The sequence below is a fragment of the Canis lupus genome, chromosome 5 (assembly GCF_048164855.1).
Source record: "Canis lupus baileyi chromosome 5, mCanLup2.hap1, whole genome shotgun sequence".
Classification (NCBI taxonomy): domain Eukaryota; kingdom Metazoa; phylum Chordata; class Mammalia; order Carnivora; family Canidae; genus Canis; species Canis lupus.
Window position 1 is genome coordinate 78636338 of NC_132842.1, and position 26564 is coordinate 78662901.

At 35.7% G+C, this 26564-nt stretch overlaps 1 protein-coding gene across 22 annotated transcripts in view; it reads left to right on the forward strand.

Moving 5' to 3' along the window:
- EIF4G3 (eukaryotic translation initiation factor 4 gamma 3) overlaps positions 1–26564 on the forward strand; it is a 330571-nt gene that overhangs the window by 107604 nt on the left and 196403 nt on the right. For 20 of the 22 annotated variants that reach the window (XM_072827981.1, XM_072827975.1, XM_072827978.1 and 17 more), the window contains one exon: positions 24498–24626. The exons of the other annotated variants lie outside the window; for them this stretch is intronic. The gene's annotated coding sequence lies outside the window, so the exon portion shown is untranslated. Of the gene's footprint in view, positions 1–24497; positions 24627–26564 lie in introns of those variants that run through there. 22 annotated transcript variants of the gene reach the window in all.

Below are 26564 nucleotides of genomic sequence, written 5' to 3' on the forward strand. Positions count from 1 at the left end.
AGATAATTAATATTTTTGACATATAGTTATGGCAGGGTATAGTTATGGTATAGTTAGGGTATGTTGCTGCAAACAGTACAGGAGCATATCCATTTCATTGTATCTTGAGTTTCAGGTGTTTCTATTTTTTTTTCTTTAAAGATTTTATTTTTTTATTCCTGAGAATACACAGAGAGGGGAGAGAGAGAGAGAAGCAGGCTCCATGCAGGGAGCCTGACGGTGGCACTCGATCTTGGGTCTACAGGATCATGCCCTGGGCTGTAGGCAGCACTAAACCGCTGAGCCACCTGGGCTGCCCCTATTTTTTTTTAATATTTCATCTATTTATTTAATATTTCATCTATTTTTTTAAATATTTCATCTTATTTATTTATTTATTTAGAGTGGGAGCAGGAAAGAGGGTCAGAGGGAGAGAGAGAAAAAGAATCTCAAGCGGATTCCACCCTAACCATCATGCCCATTGTGGGGCCCGATCTCGTGACCCTGTGATCATGACCTGAGGTGAAATCAACTGATAAAGCCACCCCAGCACCCTCAGGTGGTCCCTGAGAGTGTATTTTCAGTTGTATTTGCTAACATAGGTCAAAAGTGCTATTTCCCAGTTCGCAAAAGAGAAAATTAGCAGATTTTAATTGGCTGTGGAAGAATGCTTAACATTGGTAAAATAATGATGTTATGGTTTGTCTAGAAAATTAGCAAAGTTTTAATTATTACCCATTTCTCAGTTGTAGGAATGTAATAATTAGGAATGTTTCGGGACTTTTTTTTTTCTTTATTAGAGACACACAGAGAGAAAGGCAGAGACACAGGCAGAGGGAGAAGCAGGCTCCATGCAGGGAGCCCGATGTGGGACTCGATCCCGGGTCTCCAGGATCACACCCTTGGCTGAAGGCGGCCCTAAACCCCTAAGCCACCCCGGGCTGCCCAGGACTTTGTTTTTCAAAGCCTTTTAATCTTTTTCCCTGTTTAATATTTTTGCATTATGGAGTATGGAAAAGGAATGAAGTTTTCCTATTTGTTGGGACACAAAGGATTTTATTGTAAGAAGACTGTAGAATTTACAATTATTATTGTTGTCACTTTTCTCCAATAGCATTACTTATGTGTGACCACAGTTAGATATCCTGATTTTTGTTTTTGAAATTTAAATAAAGGATGAAAATCATATCAGATACTTTTTTAAAAATGAAATTATAGAAAAATATGTATAACATAAAATTTGCCATCTTAATTATTTTATTTTTAAAAAAGTTTTATTTTATTATTTTTTAAAGATTTTATTTATTTATTCATGAGAGACAGAGAGAGGCAGGCTCCATGCAGGGAGCCCAATGTGGGACTCGACCCCAGGCCTACAGGATCACGCCCTGAGTTGAAGGGACATGCTCAACCCCTGAGCCACCCCGGCATCCCAAAAATGTTTTATTTATTTAAGTAATTTGTACACCCAATTTGGGGCTTAAACTCACAACCCCAAAATCAAGAACCACATGCTCTTCCAACAGAACTAGCCAGGCATCCTCCATTTTAATAATTTTAAAGTATACAGTTGGGGCATCTGGGTGTTTCAGTGGTTGAGCATCTGCTTTTGGCTCAGGTTGTGATCCTGGGATCGGGTCTCGCATCAGGCTCCCTGTGAGGAGCCTGCTTCTCCCTCTGCCTATGTCTCTGCCTCTCTCTCTGTGTCTCTCATGAATGAATAAATAAGAAAAACTTTAAAAAAAGTATACAGTTAAATGGTACTAACACATTCATCTTGTGCAGCCATTATCACCACACATCCACAGAACTCTTCATTTTAAAAACTGAAAATCCGGCTATTACAACAACTATAACTACTCTATAACAACTCTTCATTTTCCCTTATCTTGAGTGTCTGGAAACCAACCTACCTTCCTTCCTTCTTTCCTTCCTTCCTTCCTTCCCTCCCACCTTCCCTCCCTCCTTCCCTGTTTCCCTCCCTCCCTCTCTTCTTCCCTCACTTTCTTTTCTTTTCTTGTTTCTTTTCTTCTTTCTTTCTTTCCTTTCTTTTTTTTTCTTTCTTTCCTTTCTTTCTTTCTTCTTTCTCTTTCTCTCTTTTCTTTCTTTCTTTCTTTCTCTTTCTTTCTTTCTTTCTTTCTTTCTTTCTTTCTTTCTTTCTTTCTTTTTTTTCTTTTAAAGAATTTTTTAAAAATATTTTTTATTTTATTTATTCATGAGAGACACAGAGAGAGAGAGAGAGGGGCACAGACACAGGCAGAGGGAGAAGCAGGCTCCATGCAGGGATCCCGATGTGGGATTCGATCCTGGAACTCCAGGATCATGTCCTGAGCCAAAGGCGTACGCTTAACTGCTGAGCCACCCAGGCATCCCTTTATTTTATTTTTGATATGTCCTTGCATATCTTGAATAAATAAGTACCACTTGGTCATGATATATAATCCTCCTAATATGCTCTTGGGTTCTGTTTGCTGGTTGGTTGGCTTTTTGTTTTTTATTTTTTAAATTATTTTGAGGAGTTTTGCATTGATATTGGTCTTTCGTTTTCTATAATGCCTTTATCTGGCTTTCCTGTCAAGATCATGCTGGCCTCATAGAATGATAAAGGAATATTCTTCATTTTTTTGGAAAAGTTTGAGAAGAATTAGTATTCCTTTTTAAATGTTTGGTGGCATTTCCCAATGAAGCCATCAAGTCCAAGGCTTTTCTTTTTTTCTTTTTTTGAGTATGGATTCAGTTTCCTTACTAGTTACATGTCTATTCAGATTTTATTTCTTTGTGATTTAGTCTTGGTAGATTTTGTGTTTCTAGGAATGGGTCCATTTCACCTAGATGATCCAATTTGTTGTTGTTTAGTTATTTTCTTAATATTGGCTGTTGATTTAATGTTCTACTCAGAATTCTCTAATCACTTGAAAAAAATCTAGGTCAGTGATTCTCAACTAGAGATGCTTTTACCCTCCAGAGGACATTTGGTAATGTCTGGAGACATTTTTTGTTGTCATAATTTGATACAGGGGTAGAGAAGGAGTGCTCGTGGCATTTGAAAGCCAGAGACCAAGGATGCACTTGAACATCCCAAAGTTAACAGGGGAGCCTTGTAGCAAAAGTTATTCTAAAATGTCACGAATGCCATGGCTGAGCAACCCTGATATTTATCTTATCTAAATGTTAGCAACATTATTAAGATTACTTAAAATTGTTAACACTCAGTCCAGCTAGTATTTGTTGAATACCCACTAGGTATGACTTACTGTATTACTTCTGGGAGAAAAACATTGATTTGAAAGTAAAAGCTAATGAAAATTGTAGTAAGTGCCTTGAATGAGATATATAGGCTATAAAATTGATAACTGAGTACTTCTTAATTAGGTATGAGTGGTAGGCCAGATAAGGTGGAATTTTAGGATATCTGAACCAGGAGGAGAACTCAGCCCTTCACGGATAGGGATGAAATGTATGAACCTTCCAGATAGATTTGCAGCAATTCAAAGGCATTTTAGATGAATAGAGCTCTCCTGTTCTTGGAAGCTCAGTGTTTTGGAGACAGCGCTACATGGTAGTCTGGGATCTGGTGCTGTCCATTAAAATGCTTGCTCAGCACTTGGAATGTGGCTAATGTGACTAAGGAGCTGAATTTTTAATTTTATGTAATTTTCGTTTATTGATGTTTAAAAATTACTAGTGGTGTTCATATTGGGAACTGCAGCTCTGTGACAAAATCTAGATCATGCTAATTTTGTAAGGTTCTGAAAAGGCATTTAGATTTTCTTGGCATACAGGAAATCCATTGAAGGATTTCAAGTATGGATATGACATGATTAAGATGTAAATTATAAAAATGCTTTGATATTTATGGTATTGCTGGATAAATTAGAATTTACATTTTACGTGGGGATCATAATGGATAATAGTTGAACATGGCTAACTGGCTCCTGAATGCTACCAGTTGAATTCAGAGCCTTGTGCTTTCACATGCAGTTGTGTGGGTCATTGAGCAAGTTGCTTAAAACTCTTTTGTACCTCAATTTCCTTCCTCATTAATAAAATGGAGACAGTTATAGTATTTATCAAAAGGTCATTATGAAGGTTAAATGAGACAAATCCATTTAAAACTGATAAAACCTGATATGTAATCATTAAGGGATTTAGAAGCAACTGCTGCCACTGTTACTACTCTAGTTTTATCAGTATTACAATAAGAACCAGGGAACTACCAACTGCTCTTAGCATCTGTTTTTTTTTTTTTTTTTAGCATCTGTTTGAAGTGACATTTGCACAGGCTTAATGTAGTGTTAAATAAAATGCTTATTTGTGTTCCATTTTAATAGTGTAGATTTTAAAACTTTAGTATTTATCATAAACGTCATACAGGATAATCTCTGGAATGTCTAACTTTATTAAAGTAGGAAAGTCAACTCTTTTAATAAATTAATGTACATTATAGAAAACGAAGAAAATTAGGGGATAAAAGACTTGTGTCATTATCCATGTATTAAATACTGTTAACTCTTTTTATATTTCCTCCTTTTAGTCTGTAACTACCATATTGTTAGATATGTTGTTTTATTTTTAATAATTCCATACAATTGTTTTTAGCTAAAATCTAATTTTAACAATGTTGCCAGTAATTATTGTAATTCTAGATTATTGTCACCTTATTTTTATAAATTGGTAGTAAAATAAGTAACAAAAAATTGGTATTATAGAAAGGTAGTCAGTTGAGGTAAGACATGTATTACTTTTCTTTCCATGTAGTTTACTTTTTATTGTAATATAATTGACATTTAACATTGTAAATTTCAGGCATACATCCTGTTGATTCGATATACTTACATTTTGTACCGTGATTATCACCATTACCTTAGCTAACCCCTCCATCATGTCACGTAGTTATTCTTTTTTGTCGTGAGAACATTTAAGGTCTAGTGTCTTAACAACTTCCAATTATATAATACAGTATTGTTAACAATAATCACAATGCTGTACATTACATCCCCGGAATCTTTGTTCAACATTTCCCAAATTCCTCAACCTCCAGCCCCTGATAATTACTATTCTATTCTTTGTGTCTAGGAGTTTGTTTTATATTCCACATTTAAGTACTATCATGAAGTATTGGTCTTTGCCTGTCTGATTTATCTCACTTAGTGTAATGCCCTTAAGGTCTATCCATGTTATCGCAGATTTCCTTATGGGCTGAATAATCAGTGCATGTGTGTATGTACATCAAATCTTCTTTAATCATTTGTCTGATGTGAAGTTGTTTCCATATCTTGCTTATTGTGAATAGTGCTGCAGTAAACCTGGAGTGCGCTTAATCTTTTCTTTTTTTTTATAGAGAGGAAGGGGGAGGGAAGGAGAGAGGCTCTTAAGCAGGCTCCACATCCAGAGCGGAACTTCACACGAGGCTGATCTCACGACCCCTAGATTATGACCTGAGCTGAAATCAAAAGTTGGATGTTTAATTGACTGAGCCATCAGGCACCCCAGATCATGCTTATCTTTTTGTTATCTCGTTTTCATTTCCTTTGGATATATACCCCGATGTAGGATTGCTGAGTCATAGAGTCCAGCTGAGTGTAAGCCTTGTATTATTATGTCTCCACACAACCTGGGGCTCAAACTTATAACCAAGAATCAGATGCTTCACTGAATGAGCCAGCCAGGCACTTCAAGCTTTGTATTATTTTGAGGGATCACCTTGGATTGAATTTTTAAAAATTTATCAGGTACCAAGATTGAGTATGTTTCATCATTTCCTTAATTTTTCCTGGGCTCTCCTTTTACTAACATCTTCAGGATGTTTTATAAGGCAGCTAATTCTTAGGGCATCTGGGTGGCTCAGTTGGTTAGTGTGACTTTGGCTCAGTTTATGATCTCGGGGTCCTGGGATCAAGCTTCTAGTTGAGCTCCATGCTCAGTAGGGAGTCTGCTTGTCCCTCACCTTCTACCCCTCTCTGTGCTTCTCCGTGCTCTTTCTCTCGAATAAACAAACAAATAAACAAATAAATAAAATCTTTTAAAGAAAGCTCATTCTTCATTATCACTAACATCACTCTCCTTTAGCCAATTTTACAATCAGCATCATTAAATACTTTTGAAATGCTGATTCTGCTACTGCTGTATTTTGTTGTTGTTACAAATAAGCCTTTAATTAGGTCTAGTCTTTTTTTTCTATATTGTTTTTCTTTCTAAATATAGAATAGATTCATTTATCTGTTGTAAAATTTAAAACATGTTTGAAGTTACTTTTCTGTGGCATTATAAATATAACTGAAAAAGACTGTCCTTTTGGTGCTTGCTATCAGATCTTAAATATTGGAAATATGACAGTTATAAAGGATAATTGAGACAAACTCAGTTTAGTAAATGTTTATTGAGTGATAACTGTTCAAGATTTTGTGTCATAATATGGGAAAATGATGGTAGATATGATGATTCTTGTCTTAAAGAGTTCTTATTTTGTCAGGCACAATGACAATATACTGTTTTAAGTATACTGGAAAATGAGGAGGACATATTAATGACCATATAAATTAGGACAAGTAAATATAATTAAATAGTAACATTTGTTGGTAGAGTTATCATGAGTTCTCATTAGGCATAAGTACTTAGAGGAATAGAGCATAGCTATAACTATTCATGAGAGAAATAACAGGACTAGATGAATTTTCAGCTATCAAATGCAGATGGACAGATTTGGACTCTATCTTAGGGAAAGTAGGGATAAGTGAACATATTCTAGTTAAGTACTTTAAACTGGATGATGAGAGTACTACTCCACAGTGTAATAAGTCATGAAATTTATAAGAATTGATGACACCTGATCAGAGGAGTGGACGATGGGGAAATTAATAGTTTATAGAACATTTTCTTCATCATTGTTAGTTACTGATGATGTAACACTTAATGAGCACTTACTATGTACCAGACACTATTCTAAGCACTTTACTTGCCTTAGCTCGTTTAATCCCTATAGCAAAGGTATGAGGTAAGTATAATTATATCCCCTTTATTAGTTGGGAAAACAGATACAGAAAAATGATGAAAAATCTTGCCCAAGTTCATCTAGCTACTAAGTGTAAGGGCTGGGCTTGAATTCAGCTGGATATTTAACATTTATTAAGTGATAATTGTGTCCCAGGCACCATCCTAGGTGTTATACAGTGCACTGCACTGCTTAATCCTTAGGACAGCCTTCATTTACAAATAGGGAAATGGGTTCAGAAAAGTTGGATAATTTGAATACAGGTCTGTCTCTTCACAGCTCATATGTGGAAAGCTGCCTTTTTCTTGAATTCTCACAAGGTAAAAAGCACTACAATACTCAGTGTTTTTAGGATCGGGACTCTTAATCATTTGATGAAAGCTATAGATCTACTTTGCAGAACAGTGAACACATAAACATACATATTTTTATTGCAGTTTTAAAAAAGTCCAAGGATTGTTTTAATGTAGCTAAAAGACCCTCACTTGTAAGATTCATTGCTCTAGCCTAGATTACCTTTCCCTTGCAAGGGTGCTCTGTTACACTCTGGTCCTGATTCTTGATATAGGGAAGTAGCCCAGCTGTTACTTTATATATCATATGTTCAGTGGACAAGCCTTATTAAGATTTTTGCCTACTATCCATCATGAAGTACCTTTTTTTTTTAGTTTTTATATATAGGAGTTCAAACCCCTTTTTTTTTTTTTTAGCTTGACAACTGCACTATGTGCAGTTTATTTATATCTTGGTTTTTAAAAATTCTGGGTCTGCTTTTCTGCCTGTCTTGTTATATACTGAGTAATGACATTTATGAAAGTTAGGATTTCTTATTAATATTCAGTATGAAAAAAAAAAGAAAAAAATATTCAGTTTGAATTTGCTCATAAATTGTTAAATCACATACTTAATTAAAATATTATTTAATATGTATTTACCTCATTTTTCTCCTTCAAAAGAAGGATTAACCTTAAAGATATAAAAGTTGTTCTGTAGTTAAATGTCATTTATAAATTGCTTTTCAATTTCTCTGATAAGAAAATAGTAGAATAATCAAGGCCTTTAATCTCAAAGAACTTTGAAAATGTGTTGCATTTAACTCTGGGATATTCCCCCTCAGGTCCATTTATAATACTATATGTACTGTTGTTAAAAACAAAACAACTGATAGGGACCAATTTAAAATGAGAGGAGTCCTGAGAAATTGGACTGTCATAAGCAACTGTGTGGTAAATGGAGTTGTAATTATTTCAAGAAAAAAGAAAAAATATTATTACTTAAAGTATGGATTTATTATCGCTGTGAAGTTGGTGGCATGAATAGCGAGGTGATTTTTTACTGCAATCTTTGATAGACATAAAAATGTTTAACTTCCACCTCATACACCCTTTTTATCTTTTATTTATTTATTTATTTATTTATTTATTTATTTATTTATTTATTTCCTTTTTATCTTTTAAAAGCACATTCTGGCTGTCAGAAATTCTGTAGGTAAGAGATTGGAAGGATTACCATCTTTATCCATTGTGTCATTCTCTGTTTAATTGCCATATAGTATGTGGAGTGTTCAGTAGAAGGGTATTTAATTTCTTTAACTGTTAAACATCCAAAGAACTTTTGTGTTGGGAATTTGAAGATTTGCAAAATCAGCAGTACATTTTAGTCTTTATTTGTTCAATAAGTTTTATTTAGTAATTTTTTAGAAAATTCAGAAAAGTTAACCATGTAGTAAATATTTCAGATCTTTTAAAAGATTTCTTTATTAATTTGTGAGAGAGAGAGAGTGCTCGTGCACGGGTGGGGGTAGGGTGACAGGGAGAGAATCTCAAGCAGACTGCACAAAGGGTAAAGCCCATCACGGGGCCTTCACCCCACAACTCGAGATCATGACCTGAGCCAAAACCAAGAGTGAGATGCTTACTATATGTGCTACCCAGGCACCTCCTTGTTTGAAACATTTAAAGTCCCAATTCAGAGAGTTTTCCCTTGAGGAAGACATGTATTAAAAAGAAAAGGAAAGAGATATAATGGTGAAATGTATGACTGAAAGATTATTCAACTGTTAATTCCAGAAGAGGTCTTGAGGCCAAAGTCCTTTTGAATACTGACCAAGCATTTTATTACGAGTACTAAGTATTTTCCAGAAGAAGATAATAAATTACATCACAAAAAAAGGGTTTGAGGGCAGCTTACTTTCCTCATGCTCATGTTTTGGGCTAGGTTCTCAGGGGGAAAAAGTGAAAAAGAGAGAGAGAGGTCACTTAGTTTGTGTACTATGATGATCTTTGACTCTTCTAGGGGAGTATGGATGACATGCCTCACGTGCCTTGGGCCTGTTCCAGGGCAACTTAATATTGACTTTGATAATGTAATTGGATCTGTGCTTATATTTAGTTGAATACCAAGTTCTAAGTTCTAATACGTTGGGACTAAAAACAAATTCATTTATTTTGGTTAGTTAGATAAATTGTTCATTAGCAACTGAGAGATCAATAAAAAGAAAAGGAAACCAGGGTAGCCCAGGTGACTCAGCGGTTTAACGCTGCCTTCAGGCCAGGGTGTGATCCTGGAGACCTGGGATCGAGTCCCATGTCGGGCTCCCTGCATTGGAGCCTGCTTCGCCCACTGCCCGTGTCTCTGCCTCTCTCTCCCTGTGTTGTTTCTCATGAATAAATAAATAAAATCTTAAAAAAAAAAAAAGAAAGAAAGCAAACCAGAGTTTAAAAGAAATTAAATTGCAATGCCTAGTGCCATTGCTGTTGTTAAAGCTCTACCAGTAATCTCCCTACTGACATACAACCTTGTGCATAGTGGAAAGCTAAGAGTTACTAGTTTTTTTGTTTTGTTTTGTTTTTGAGTTACTAGTTTTTATTTGTGAAAATGGTTTTACTAAATGGTTACAATATCTGTAGATACTCCTTACCATTCTTTGTAATTTTTCTCATGACAGCTATCCCTAATTGATTAAGGTTTTACTACTGACTTGGGAAAGGACCTTCAAATATTCTTTTTCTTTTAATTCCACTCCATAACATAGAGTGTTAATATTAGTTTCAGGTGTACAGTATAGTGATTGAACAATTCCCTTGTCTGCTGCCATCTTCCCTCACAAAAGCAGGACCTTGGAATCTTAAGACAGTTCTCCAGGCTAGTGTTAACAATGAAAAAAGTAAAAAATCCATTTGCTATCTTAGCCTACTCCTTTTCTATACTATAAGGCAGCTCTGACCACTTTACCTGGTATTTATGAGTTGATATTCCAAGTCAATTTTACTGTCAAAGAGCCAAATTAAAAATAGTGAGATTTAGTGGAATTATACAGTATTTATATATACTCAGTTGCCTGAGTGGCTCCTTGTCTGCAGGCACTGTCATAAGTGCTTGTTACATCCTGTTCCTTTCCTTGAGTACTACAAGCAGGCAAACAGATAATGAGAATGACAGTGATGATTGATTGCTCTGAGTGGCAACATGGGCAGAGAGGATAATGTGATCCTTGTTTTCCTTGGCTACATCGTTGGTGTAAGTAGGATTTTATAGGTCAATCTGGAAACCTTGTCAACTAACCAAGTTTCAAATAGATTTTGTTCACTATAAAATTAATAAATGCCTGCTTGAAAAAAGTGAAACCCAGTGTAAAGTATGAGTGAAAAAAATGACCTATATTGTTGCCACAAAAAGAGTCATGCCACTCATTTTGACATATTTCTTTCTTTTATATATTTTTAAAAGATTTTATTTATTTATTCATGAGACACACAGAGAGAGGTAGAGACAGAGGGAGAAGCAGACTCCCCACAGGGAGCCTGATGCAGGACTCGATCCCTAGACTGGGCCCCGAGCCAAACTCAGATGCTCAACAGCTGGGCCACTCAGTTGTCCCTGACATATTTTAGTTGTTTTCCTGTACACTTAAAAAAAAATCTTTTGAAATTAATGTACCTTAATTTCATATCCCTCTTCCTTACCTTAAAATTATAAGCAACTTCTCATAAAAAAAATCTTTCCAAATATGTAGTTAAGGATGTAATTACCCATTCCCCAAGGGATAATATATTTTTTACTGTTATAAATATAATGTTTAAATAATATTTAAGCAGCTGACTCATAGCTTTAATTTTTTTCTGGCTAAATAATGGCAATTAAGAAAAACAAAATGAAAGTGTGAAGAGATTGAATGTCTGCTAGAGAAATACCTATATATAGAATTTTTCTAGATGCTATATATTTTTATACATATATATAAAATAGAAAAATTTAAAAGTAATCCAGATACATTAAAAAACCTTTGTTCATACTTAATGTATAAATTATAATTACGTTTTTTGTCTTAGCATATCATACATATCATTTCATGTCATTATAGAATTATATATTATAACTCCTATGGTATTTTCACGACAGCTTTTTTTTTTTTTTTAAGATTTTATTTATTTATTTATGAGAGACACTAAGGGAGAAAGAGAGAGGCAGAGACACAGGCAGAGGTAGAAGCAGGCTCTGTGAAGGGGGCCTGATGTGGGACTCGATCCCAGGACTCCAGGATCACGCCCTGGGCCGAAGGCAGGTGCCAAACCCCTGAGCCACCCAGGGATCCCCTATGATAATTCTTAATAGCTGATTAACATTTATCTATTTAAGGAAACTGGAGAATGCATATCATTTTACAAAAGCAAATAATTGGGGTGCCTGGCTGGCTCAGTGGGTAGAGCATGTAATTCTTAATCTTGTGATTAAGAAGATTGTGAGGGGGTTGTGAGTTCCAGCCCCACGTTGGGTACAGAGATTATTTAAAAATAAAAATCTTAAAAAAGATTAATATGGGGCAGCCCCGGTGGTGCAACGGTTTAGCGCCGCCTGCAGCCCGGGGTGTGATCCTGGAGGCCCGGGATCGATGCTTCTCCCTCTGCCTGTGTGTCTCTGCCTCTCTCTCTCTCTCTGAATAAACAAATAAATAAATTTAAAAAAGAGAATAATATGGAGGAGTTTATAATGAAAAGAAATAGTCCCCTGCTTATTCTTCACCCTCTAGTCTTGCCCTTCAGGGGCAGTTTGTTTTTTGCCATTTTTGCTTTTAGATACTCTGGCATTTCCTCTCTATCTCTAAATAAAATGGTTTTCTACCAGTGTTTGATTTGTCATTACCTATTGACTCTGCTTTGATAAATGATATTTCAGTTTTCTTAAAATCCTCTCTTCTTTCCTCTGTTTACTCTCAATATAGTTAAGTCATTGTTTTTGGTCCCTTAACAACTAAGCCAATTTTTAGAACATAAAATTTTGGTGCTTGATAGAAATCATATTCTATTCCATTAATTAATTTTGGGAGAGAAAGCTGAACAGGAGGAGGAATGGTGGGAAGGGCAGAGGGAGAAGGAAAGCATGCAGCCCTGAGATCATGACCTGAGCCAAAACCAACAGACACTTAACCCCCTGAGCCACCTAGGCACCCCAAAAATCATAGTCTAAAATGACACAGAACAATGTTGTTTAATTTTATGTCTTGTTTCCTTTTTAACTATTGCTTATTGAACATTTATTCTTTTTTTTTTTTTTCTGGTGTCACCTTTAAGAGAATTTCTAATGTGAACCTCTATATTGAAAGAGAATGATAATCTCCATGGAATCTTTCCTGTGAGGTTGCAGGTGTTTTCATCTGGCTTCTGAATAAATTAAACTTTAGGAAAACCTTTGTTTCTCATCCAAATGTAGTTTTAGGTATGGTGTCAATTTGTTCTCTTGGGATTTTCCCCTTTGTATTGTTTAAACCTGAATTATGTTAAGAGTACTGAAAAATATGTTTTTAAAGATTATGAGTTTTCCTTTTAGAACCAGTGATCATTTCCTTAAAGAATCTTCATTAGAGGGCAGCCAGTTGGCTCAGCAGTTTAGTGCTGTCTTCAGCCCAGGGCGTGATTCTGGAGACCCGGGATCGAGTCCCATGTCAGGCTCTCTGCATGGAGCCTGCTTCTCCCTCTGTCTGTGTCTCTGCCTCTCTCTCTATCTCTGTGTCTCTCATGAATAAATAAATAAAATCTTAAAAAAAAAAAATCTTCATGAGAGGATATAGGAATTTATTTCATTATACAATTTGTGAATTGGTCCATTTTCCACTAACCAGTAATTCGGTATTAAGTTCCATTTTATTTGTTCCATTTATTTCTTGACAAGGGTTTCATGATTTACTTTTAGTTTTGCTGCACTTTGTGCTGATTTGTTTTTGTGGCCATATCAATGAAGCAGATAGAGTGATTTAAAGAGTTTTGTTACGTCCTGCTATCCCTGTAGCTTATACAGTTCCTTTGTATACTAACCTTGCTAACCAAAACTGATCTAAAACTCATTTATTTCATTTATTTATTTATTTATTTATTTATTTATTTATTTATTTATTTATTTATTTATGATAGTCACACAGAGAGAGAGGGAAGCAGAGACATAGGCAGAGGGAGAAGCAGGCTCCATGCACCGGGCGCCCGACGTGGGACTCGATCCCAGGTCTCCAGGATCACGCCCCGGGCCAAAGGCAGGCGCTAAACTGCTGCGCCACCCAGGGATCCCCCATTTATTTCTTTTTAATTTAATATTTTTCTGTTCTAAGAATAATCATTTTTTTGTGTATATATGTAATACAACTCATGTACTTCATGCTTACAGATGCCCTATATACCAAGTTAAATTGTATATTTAAAAATAATTTTTGCACCTGTGGCTCCGTCCGTTAAGTGTCCATCCGTTAAGAGTCCGACTCTTGGTTTTGGCTGAGGTCGTGAACTCTGTGTTGGGCTCTGCCTTCAGTGTGGGGTCTGCTTGAGGATTCTCTCTCTCTCTCTCTCTCTCTGTCTCCCTCCCTTCCTCCCTCTACACCCCCTTACCCCTTGCTGCATGTGCACGTGTTCTCTCTTTCCTTTTTTCTCTCTCAAAAATAAAAGTAATAATTTGTATGTTGTTATAAAGATTTTTATGAACCTAATGTTTAATTTGTGGGTAGAATATTAGTAGCGTCAAATTTTTTTTTGTATTAGGCAATATATTAGGTACATTCCTAATTTTATCTATAGTCTTCATTACATCCCTCTAAAAGATTTCCTTATTTTATATGATGGGAAAGTGACACATCGACTTATTTGCCCATAGTAATACACCTGCTAAATGATGGAGCTGAAGTTAGGTATGGTTATGTTTTTTCCTGTCATATTTTTGGTACCTCATCTTATAACATATGAAGGAATAGGAAAAAAACCAACATAAATAGTAATTGGTATGTTAGAAATGTTGCTAAGTTTGCTGTTGTTTCAGTGAAGCCCATGATCGAAGTTCAGATTTGGTGAGTTAGGAGAAAGTAACTTTGCCACCTCTTTTCCTGCAGTCATAGTTGATTCTTTATTTTCCCTGTTGATGTCTTTAGTTACTGTGATGTATTGCAGTTAGAAACTATAAGTCATCTCTGATGCTCTTGATTAAAGTTATTGTTATTTTTTAAAATTTTGTTTTAATTGAATCCTATGTGAAAATCATCTCCTTTCCTATTACCTATCTTGTTTCCTTAGCTCTTGCTTCTGTCTCTTTCTTTCAACTTTATTGAGATGAAATTCAATTATCGTATAACTCACCCATTTAAAGTATGCAATTTAGTGGATTTTATTATGTTCAGAGTTGTACAGCTATAACCACAGTCAGTATTTGGACATTTTTGTTACCCCCCAAAAAAATCCTGTGTGCCTTATTAGCCTGTCACCCCCAGCCCTAGGCAACCACTAATCTACTTTCTGTTTTTTACAGATTTTCCTATTCTGGACATTTCATATAAATGTAGTCATAAAGTATCTAGCCCTTTGTGATGAGTTATGTCTCTTTAGCATAATATTTTTATCACTGAATATCTATTGTATGGATATACCATATTTATTTTATCTGTTGATAGGTAACTTCAGATGATTGATATTTGAGTTATTCCCACTTTGTGTAGCTAGTAGGGGTAATGTTGCTATCAATTTTTTCAAAAAGATTATTTATTTATTTATTTATTTATTTATTTATTTATTTATTTGAGAGAGATAGCAACAGAGATAGAATAGGAGCAGTGGGGAGAAGAGAAGCAGGCTCTGGGCAGGGAGCCCTATGTGGGACTTGATCTCAGATCCCAGGACCCAAGGATCATGACCCAAGCCGAAGGCAAATGCTCAACCACCTGAGCCACCCAAGCGCCCCCCCCCCCTTAAGATTATGTATTTATTTATTTGAGAGAGACAGCAAGAGGCTATCAATTTTATGTACACTTTTTGTGTCAACATTCTAGCTTCTCCCTTCTCATCACAAAATACAAAAGAGGTAAGATTTTAAAACTTTCAGTGGCTCCTCTTTGCTGAAAGCAAGAAATTAAAATGTCTTACTAAGGAATATGTAATTCTTCACAGCTTGGCTATAAAATCAGGCTGTGGTTGTACCAATCCCATTTCTTTCTATTGAACTCTATCTCTCTCTCTCCTCTGCAGACCCTTTCTAAAGAGAACCCTTTACCTGTTTGCAGAATATGTTTTGCCTTCTTATCTCTGTACCCATTAAATTTCTTTTCAATATCTTGCCTCTAATTCTTGGTCTTAAATGATGCTTTTTACTTCTCAAGGTGCAACTCAGATGTCACCAAACCTTTCCAAAGTTTCAGACCTGAAACTAGTTTTCAGCAATACTTTACATATACATCAAATAGCAATTATCACATGATTCATTTCTTTATTTACCTGTGACTCCATAATGGAGCTCCTTTCAGACAAAGGTTATTTTATTTCTATAGCTTAATACAGTGCCTGACAGAGCATTGAATGATGCTTGCTGTTGACCTTATGACAAAGGAGGTAAAATTACGGTTTGTATCAAACTGGTCTGTATTATGATCACTGCATGGTATCTCTTCTTTCCCTTATATTGTGTTTTAACACCAGCAGACCCAGTGTTTTTTTAATGTTTTTTATTATACCTCAAGTATATACAATGATGAACCAACCTAAAATAAAATCTGTTGTTGTGTCTTCTCTTTCCCTATGGTCCTAGGTTTAAATTGATCCAAGGACTGCTGAAATTGGCTTAGTCACCTTTTGCCTTTCTAATTCTGAACTTTTCTTTTCTTGCTTTTTCTTTTTTTTTAAAGATTTTATTTATTCATGAGAGACACAGATCAAGAGAGGCAGAGACATAGGCAGAGGTAGAAGCAGCCTCCATACAGGAAACCTGATGCGGGACTCTATCCCGGGTCTCCAAGATCATGCCCTGGGCTGAAGGTGGCAATAAACCGCTGATCCACCTGGGCTGCCCGGAGAGAGAAATTCTTAAGCAGACTCCATGTCCAGCACAGAGCTGGACAGGGACTTGATCTCACGACCTTGAGATCTTGACCTGAGTTAGATCAAGAGTTGCATCCTTAGCTGACTGAGCCATCCTGGCACCCCTCTCTTTCTTGTTGATGGGTGGACATTTGTAGTGATAATGTCAGAGAGAATGTGAAAAATGTCATAATAAGTGAAGTTTTCTATATCCAGTATGGTGCTCCTTTTTAGTTGAGTAGACCAGCTTTTATTTATTTCCCGATATCTGTAATAAATAAATATCTATAGATAGTGGGAATGAATGATCTGAAGGAAATAGTAGGATGATATAAAAAACTAAGGGGGAAAACTACTTACTTATCTAGCTTGTAGAGGATCATAATATTAAAAGTAGCCAAGTAAGGAAAGCTTTGGAATCTTTCCAGCCTACCCCACCCACATTGAACCTGGTTATTTCCATGTGGGAGCTGAAGCTTTTGGAATGTTTTTAGATGACCTCACTAAATAAACTTTATCATAGTATTAAAAGAAGTCAGAGATGGCTTCTCAGACATAAACCATATGCTCTTTTTACCTTTATATGAATCGTTTATTGTTGAAAACATTAATATTACTTGATAGGAATTCTGAGTTTTGTTTTGTAGTCCTTTTAGTAAAGATTTAATTATGTGTTTTTAAGCACTGTTTTATTCCATATATTCCATATTAGGCATATTATATATATGCAATAAATAAAACACAGTACCTCATACATGTGTATAACATTTATCAATATATGCATTCAATCAGTGCCTGTCTAGAATCCAGTCAAAATTCTATATGGGATTGCTTCTTTAAGTTTAGGGATGCCTGGATGTCTCAGCAGTTGAGCGTCTGCCTTCAACTTGGGGCGTGATCCCGGAATCCTGGGATTGAGTCCCATATTGGGCTCCTTGCATGGAGCCTGCTTTTCTCTCTGCCTATGTCTCTGCCTCCCTCTGTTTCTCTCATAAATAATTAAATAAATAATAAACAAACAAATAAAAGCTTAAAAAAATAAAATAAAAAGTTTAGGAATGCCTGGGTGGCTCAACATTTGAGCGTCTGCCTTCAGCTCAGGGCATGATCCTGGAATCCGGGATCCAGTCTGTCCCACATCCATCTCCCTTTGGGAGCCTGCTTCTCCCTCTGCCTTTGTCTTTGCCTCTCTCTCTGTCTCTCTCTCTCTGTGTCTCATGAGTAAATAAATAAATAAATCTTAAAAAGAATAGTTTATATTTCATGATGATCTTGATGAGGGTACCCCTAGAGCCAGATTCATTAACTGGCTGCCTATGTACTTAATTTGTAGATGTGCTTTTGCCTTGTACAGTGTTTTTGAAGTCAGGAAAATTTCCTTTTTTTTTTTTTTAAAGATTTATTTATTTATTCAGAGAGAGAGAGAGAGAGAGAGAGAGAGAGAGGCAGAGACACAGGCAGAGGAATAAGCAGGCTCCATGCAGGAAGCCCAACATGGGACCCTATCCCAGGTCTCCAGGATCACACCCCGGGCCGCAGGCGGCGCTAAACCGCTGCACCACCGGGGCTGCCCGAAGTCAGGAAAATTTCATTTAAAAATCCTTATTTTTGGGTTTCTCTTGAAAACTTGGAAGATAGAACATTATTTATCTGGAATTCCTGAATGGTAGGACTTTGACTACAGCTGAGTGTCTGTGTATTTATTGCTTTGAAGGGTGAACATTCTCCCAGTTCACCCTTTGAAGGGTGAACAGTGTCCCCAGTTCTTCATAATTTCCACACCCTATTGCTTACACCTGGCCATTCCCCCCACCCCATATGTTTCCTGCATGGTATTTCCTTTGTTTTGGGGTTATGAAAGAATGATCATGTTCAGGAAACATAAATGTTTTCTATATTTTCATTATTTGAAAATTGTAGTTTATATTTGTTAGCTCTTAGTTGCCCAGAATCTTCTGTCAGATCAGCTGATTTGGGGCTAAATAACCTTTATAAACCTGATTAATCTTAGTTTACATTATCTTTATGGTTTACCTTCATATTTCAAAAGATCTTTCAATTTATATTGGTCAGCAACCACCAAATAATCGTTTTTTTTTTTTATAGGAAATTTTTAAAGTAGAAATCTTAAACATTTACTAGTGAGCTGAAGTTTTCACTACCTCATAGTTTTTTTTTTTAATTTTTTTTAATTTTTATTTATTTATGATAGTCACACAGAGAGAGAGAGAAAGAGTGGCAGAGACACAGGCAGAGGGAGAAGCAGGCTCCATGCACCGGGAGCCCGACGTGGGATTCGATCCCGGGTCTCCAGGATCGCGCCCCGGGCCAAAGGCAGGCGCTAAACCGCTGCGCCACCCAGGGTTCCCACTACCTCATAGTTATAGAGGTTCCTTCTCATGGGCCAATGTTTATTTTTTTCATATACTTTCTGGTTTGTAATGACCATATAACTAATGCTAATATAGGTAATATTTTACTTCACCTATTGGGTAGTTTGCTTCTTTACATTTCTAATCTTTAGGGAGTGGAAGGAATTAAAATGTACATGTGTAAACGTGCAGAAAACTAAAAGTAGAGTTTAACAAGTCATTTTAAGGTAGAAATTTAGTCAGATGTTTTCTGATTTGGAACTTTTTTGGGAATCATACTATTTTTTATCGTTCATGAGAGTCATACAGCTTCTGTTGTATTGTTCTAGTTTTTCATTGAATTTCTTTATAGGAAAATATTGCATTATTGACCCATCCTCCTGTTAATGAACAGGTGTATTATTTCTAGTGTTTGCTTACTAAGAGCAATACAACCCTGAACACTTTTGTACATGTACCTTGGTGGACATTTCCCTATTTCTCACAGATGTTTAACTAGGAATGGAGGAACTGGATCATAGAGTATGCCAGTTTTCATGGTTACTAGCCGAATTCTTTCCAAATGTGGTTGTACAAATTTCCATTTGCACCATCAAGTGAGTGAGAATTTTAGAAGCTGCCCATTATTGCCAATGCAAAAATATAATATCTGTACAAAATACAAAAGTTCATTAGGCATATTATCTTTTAAACTTAAATACAACACACTAGTGTACTTCAAGAAATTGTTGATTAATTTTGCTTTGGATTAATATTATGTGAAAGACCATAATCTTTTTAGCTTCAGAATTGGTTAAGAGTTGTCATAATCAACTATTTCATACCTCTCCTCCCTGTGACAGTAATATGTTTGAAATAATGGGGAATCATGTTTTTTTCTTCATATGAAAACTTCCTGCCTCTACCTTTGAAGTACATGCATTTTAACAATATGATCTGAAATGGTGTAATTACCCAGAGGAAAAACACTAGGATAAAAAGTTTCAATAATCATTAATTTAGGAATATTTTGAAAGAGGTATTTGAGGTTTTGTGTAACTTTGATTTTTATCCCCAACAGCTTCATTAATCCTTTGCCATTTACTTGGGTTAGGCTTGTGTTAACTATTTAGATTTTGTATAATTTCTCACTGAAGCTCGTATACCTTTTTCCCTGGCAAAGATACTAGCTATAGTACACTTAAAAGCAAACATGTAGTGTGTAATGCAGTGTGACATTTATGATGGGGGTCTTTTTTGCATTGAATAGAGCACAGTTGCAGATCAGAGACATATTGCATGTAGCAGCTTGTTTCTAGGGAAAATTGTTTATAATATCATTTTCATGGTTCTCCTATTCCTTTTTTATTTTTATTTTTTTTATGGTTTCTCTCAGAAGCAAATCACTGGAAACCAATGCATTGTTTTGTTTTGTTTTGTTTTGTTTCCTGGTGGGGAATGGGGGTGATTTGTCACCTTCCAGAATTCAAACATGTATCCTTATCCTTTTTACTTCCTTGTTTGTAGATAATGCCTACGTTTGTGAGCATTTTTATTTCCTTCAGAGGTTCCTCTGAGGGGGCCCTTCGGCAGGCCCCAGGCCTCCGAGGATTTCAGGCTGGGGTCTGAGATTTTTCCTGAGCCCATTGGCCACATGAGTCACTGGGCCCTGGTCATTCTGTCCTCCCCTAAACTCCTTCCCGTCCAGGGCAGAGAGATGCCAGCCAGCACTGCACACTTGCTGCTCCCCCTTTCCTATTACTTGGATACAGATTTATTTTCTTCGACTTACTTTATTAGTAGAAAGCTTCAATTTTGGGAGGGAGTACTCTACTAGAATATATAGTACCAACGGACCTCTGTAGTTTGGAGTAGCCATTTATGAATGGCAAAGGATGCACACCTCAGCGATATTTGCCTGTACAAGTTGATTTTCATTGGTGCTTGCTTTAAGGAAATTTTTAATGTAGTAATAGCACAATACTTTTGGCTTTGGCAAAATACCTTTTCTCTTTCAAGTATTTGTATTTATTGACTGATACAATACTCTTAAAAAGTATGCTGAAACAGTTTTCAGGGAAAAATAAACCAGATGAACACTAACCTTTATCTGAAATCATTCATGTGGGGTTTTTTCCATCTTTGTCAGTATATAGGATCTCTTCACAGTTCTAAGGAGTATATTATTTCTTTTTTATTCTTTATTATTTTTATGTATTCATTTCTATTGATAACAGTCCACATCTATATATTTTTTATGTCCTTAGTCCACTTATGTTACTTCATTTCCCCATTTTTTTGCTATTTCTGCCTTTCTGCTACCGTATATAGTGCTGCTGAATAAATCTTTAAATTCCTAATTTTTGAGGTGAGATTATTTTCTTTAGGATTGTATCCCAATTTGAAATTGTTTTTTTGGGTATGGTTTTATGTATGTGTTTATTTATTTGGGTATGGTTTTAATGCAGTTATGACGCATTGCTCTGTAGTTTTGAAGACTCATTCACAGTACCTACCTGTATCTTGTTTCCTAGATACCTGCCAATAGTGGGCCAAGTTTTTTTGTTTTTTGATTGCTTTTTTTTTGGGGGGGGGGGTAAATTTTACTTGTTATTAATGACATGCATGAAGTAATATATTTTAATATTTATTCTGAATAGCAATTTATGTTTACATTTCCTATAAATAATTTAAAAATATATTAATTTTTATTATCCTCAGCAAACTCAATCTTTGGTTGTTTTATCAGGATGAATTGGAGATTTGACCTAACATGGATTTTACATAGCTAACTTCTTTGCTCTCACCTTTTTTCATTGTTTGAATTCCATTTTTTAATGTTAAAAATATATATCCATTTTGGTGTTTTACTTTAGTTATATATTAAAATAATTTATTCTAAGACATGTGATATAAGAATATTCATTTTATAAAGCTTAGTCAAGGAGAAATTTTGCTTGCAAGAACACTTCATTTCTATTTACTGGTTTTCTAAAGTAGATGTTTAAATAGTAGTCCGATTTTTGTCCTTTGAAAAATTTTCCTGAGATTTATAAATGCAGTATTTTACAGTAAACCTTGAGCCCATATAAATGTAATTTTTGCTCCAAATTTGAAGCAAGGTTTTTAAAGAAAATCATAGAACTATTTAAGAAAAATTAAATATAATTACTTTAGGTCTTAAACTTTGATTATATTTTAAGATCATTCATTTCTCTTCTAGCCTGTAAGTTTTTGCCTCTAGTTAGTTCTCTGTGAATCCACTTAATTCAGCACTGGGGTCAAGGTGGCTGAGGCTATAGGTATTTAAAACTGTATTAGATAGATATAAGGGATTCTAAAGTTAGATTATCGAGGAGTAGACTTTCTTCAGAGCTTCTGACTAATTGAAATCCAGGAAAAGATAATATCATTGGAAAACACTTTCTGTTCGACCTTGTGAAAAATTTTAAGTGTGGGAGAAATCAGGGGATCTGAGAACTAAGATGGAAAATATCTAATTGAATGCGGTCTCTCTTTGAATTATGAATGTAGGCAGCAACTGTTATTAGTTCTTATTTTTTGATACTTTAGTGTAGAACACATATGTTAACTGTATCACAAATTTATCTTAGTATCTTAATATCTGTATTTCAGTGTAATCAGTTTTGTCATAATCCCCTATGTATTTTATGCATTTAAAAATATGATTAAAGGAGAGATCTGTAGTTTTTACTAGATGGTAAAAGGTTTCATGGATCCCCCAAAATTTGAGAATCTTGTCTTAAGGAGAATGGATTTTTTCACTATAGAATTACCCCCATTCATGAACATTTGCCAAACTGTCAGTGCTAGTCTGGGTTAGATTGTAGTAGAGAGGAGCTGGCTAGGATTGATTGCTGAACTTTAGGAAGGGGCCTGGGTAGATTGTTTTGTTTTCCTTCATAGGCTTGTGAGCAGTTAATTGCCAATAATAAGTGGGAAAATATAATTTTTGTTTACTTATATATTTTTCTTTTTTTTTACTTATATATTTTTCTATATAAGTTCATGATTATTGAACTATATGAGAAAATAAAAATGAGAAAATAAAGAAATAATTGGGATCCCTGGGTGGCTCAGCTGATTTAGCACCTGCCTTTGGCCCAGGACATGGTCCTGGAGTCCCAGGATCGAGTCCCACATCAGGCTCCCTGCATGGATTCTGCTTTTCCTCTGCCTGTGTCTATGCCTCTCTCTCTCTCTCATGTGTGTCTCTCATAAATAAATAAATAAAATCTTAAAAAAAAGAGAAATAACTGTAATGCTCTCTCTTAAGATCTTTGTGTGTCTCCTTAGAGATCTTTTTAATATGACACATTATGTGTATATATATATTTGTGTACATATGCATAGAATGTATGCATAGATATATGTATAGAAATATACACACATGACTACACATGTATATTTAGGTGTACTGTTTTAAAAATGAGGTTATACTCTATGAGTTGCACCATTTTGTTCGGTTTTATTGAGTTATAATTTATATAACATAAAATTTTCCTTTTTAATGTGCAGTTCTGTGTGTTTTGGCAAACAGAGACATGTAGACCCCACTACAGTCAAGATATAGAACAGTTATTTCACTCCAAAAACCACCTCATGCCCCTTCTGTAGCCATCCTCTTTCCTTTGCAATCATTTATTTCTGTTTTGTATTATAGAATGTCATATAAGTGGCATTCTATGATATGTAGTTTTATGTTTACCATCTTTCATTTAACATAATTTTTCCTTTAAGGTGTTCGTTGTTTTTTTTTTAATAAGGATTTTATTTATTTATTTGAGAGAGAAGGAAAGGGTATGATCAGGGGGGAGAGGTAGAGGGACAAGCAGACTGCACTGAGTGTGGAGCCTGCCTGTGCTCAATCCCAGAACTCTGAGATCATGACCTGAGCCAAAATCAAGTCAGATGCTTAACCAACTGAAGTACCCAGGTGCCCTTAGTTTTATTGGTTTTAGATTATACTTCAAGAATCTTTTGTCAGGATACCTGGGTGGCTCAGCGATTGAGCATCTGCCCTTCGGCTTAGGACGTGATCCCGGAGTTCCAGGATTGAGTCCCGCATTAGGTTCCTCCATGGAGCCTGCTTCTCCTCCCTTTGCTTGTGTCTCTGCCTCTCTCTGTGTCTCTCATGAATAAATAAATAAAATCCTTAAAAAAAAAAAAAGGTTTCCCTGCGGAAGTGTTTCCTTTATTTTTTTTATTTTTTTAAAAAAGATTTTATTTATTTATTCATGAGAGACAGAGAGAGAGAGAGAGAGAGAGAGGCAGAGACACAGGCAGAGACACAGGCAGAGGGAGAAGCAGGCTTCATGCAGAGAGCCTGACGTGGGACTCAATCCCAAGTCTTCAGGATCATGCCCTGGGCTAAAGGCAGGGCTAAACCGCTGAGCCACCTGGGCTGCCCTGAAGTGTTTCCTTTAAAAAAAATAAAAAGAATTGGGCAGCCCCGGTGGCACAGCGGTTTCGCGCCTCCTGCAGCCCAGGGCGTGATCCTGGAGACCCGGGATCGAGTCCCACGTCGGGCTCCCTGCATGGTGCCTGCTTCTCCCTCTGCCTGTGTCTCTGCCTCTCTCTCTAGCTGTGTCTCTATGAATAAATAAACTTAAAGAAAAAAAAAAAAGAATCTTTTATCAAACTGATAATAGTCTTTTTTTTTTCCCTAAGCATTCTCTTGCTTCATTTTGAAATTTTAAGTCTTTAGTTGGTCTGGCACTTATTTTAGTATACATTGTGAGGCAGAGAATTAAATTTTTTAAATCAGCCAGTCCAGCTGTATTTATTAAGACTGAGTTACTAGTATAAAACTCTTACTAAATATTGATTTCCTCACAGGTAACACAAGTAGCGAGACAACCGGGACCCCCGACCCCTTCCCCTTATTCAGCACATGAAATAAACAAGGGGCATCCAAATCTTGCGGCAACGCCCCCGGGACATGCATCGTCCCCTGGACTCTCTCAAGTAAGAAAAACTTCTTTATTGCTAAGGAAATTTCCATATAAAAGCAGTATTCTATTTTTTAAAGCGAACTTCAGAGCAGTAACATACAACATTACTTGAAGAATAGTTTTTATTGTATTTATTTAATTGTTTGGTATTTTTTTAGACACCTATCATAATTGTGGCTACTGACAGTTTTATACAGTTTCATTTATGGAGTCATTCAACATGAACTGCCAGTGATATTGCTTTTCCTTTTATGTTGTTTAAGGAATTAGAGTATGATTATAAAGTCCATTTAAAACACCACTTGTTTGCTTTCTAGTGTGTAATCTGCTAGTCTTCCTTTTCTCTCGTTTTGGTGGAGTGTTGATGGTTATTTTCTACTTAAGAAAAAATTGTAGTGTTTTTACTTCAGAGCAATTGCAGTGGGCTTCTTTGTTGGTTGGTTTGGTTTTTGATTTCATAAATAGGTTATTGGTCTTGATTAGGTTTAAAATTATTTGGACTGTTAGGGAATAGTGAACTCCAGTGTATTTCCGATGAACGGGCACAGGGGATATTGAAACACTGTGATAAGAAATCATAGTGGGTCCCCTTCATTTTAAGGCATTTCTCAATATATTGATTAGCTTATACCAGTTCACCATTTTTATGCTTGCTTGGGCTTCGTTGTGGTAAAGAGCATGCTAGAACTGTGAAGTGTCTTATTGCAATGCAGAGAGAGTCAAGCTATTTGACTCATGCTGTTTGAGACTGTCAGTGTTTATACATAACAACTGTTCCTTTTAATAATGAAAATATTATTTTCGATTGTTGCCTCCATATTTTAGGGCTTTTAGAAGTTACTTAATGAGAGAGATAAAGTATTATTTATTTAAAAGAATGATAAAAGTTGTTGATTATAAGTAAAATGGCTGATACTGTTTGTTTAAAGACAGTAGAACATTTGGAGACGGAACGTACAACTTACCAAACCATGATTGATATTTTAAGAAATACATAATTTAATTTGGACTTAGTTTTATGCTTCAGTTTGGTTTAAGTCATTTAATTTTGAGTTTTCAAACTAAAATGTCAAAATGAACTCTTACTGTTTAAAATGAGGTTCTTGTGTTGATTTTCATGGCACTGAGGAGAACCAAGTTACTAACATTATAGGTTAGTCCGATTCTAACAGGAGGGAAAAACTATGTAATAATTTGAATAGGGAAAGTTTAATATAAAAGATTATTCAGGGAGCACCTGTCTGGCTCAGTAGGTAGAGCATGTGACTCTTGATCTGGGGGTCATGGCTTTCAGCCCCATGTTGGGTATATAAATTACTTAAAAGAAGTCATTATTCAGTTTAAGAATTGGAGCAATCAGGGACTGGCTTATTAATGAAAGAGAACTCTAAAGAATATACAGGTAGCAAAAATAAGGAGCAGATGCTTATCCTGGGGCTGAGGCAAGGATACATATGAAAGAGCCTTCTCCAGGGCTGATATTGTAGAGTGCATTGCTGTGGCTCACCTAATAGTATAGAAGTTAGTGTATTGTTATATACATGGAATATGCTAGAAATCCTTCTTCTGGAACTTGCTAGAAATGCACCTATGGAGTGTTGGGGAAAGTTGGATTTTCTAGTGCCAGTCTTCTTTAGCAAAGAACTGCTGCTGTGGTACAGTGGCTAGAGGTTCCTTATATAGCATCTCTGTTTACCATAGATTTTTCAGATAAACTTGGATATGCTAGATTATAAGTCCTACATGGTAGAGCAGCCTGTATCACAACTTTCTGCAGTGTCTTCTTTTATTCTGTTCTTCACTCAAGATTCGAAATTCCCTGCGTGTCTTTGTAGGTCAGTCAAAGTTTAGCGTTCTCAAATATAGTGTATGTTGTTTTTAAAATTCATAAGAAGACTACTAAACCTTGTCTCTCTCTCTCCTTTTTTTCCCATAATAATTAGTGTTAGGT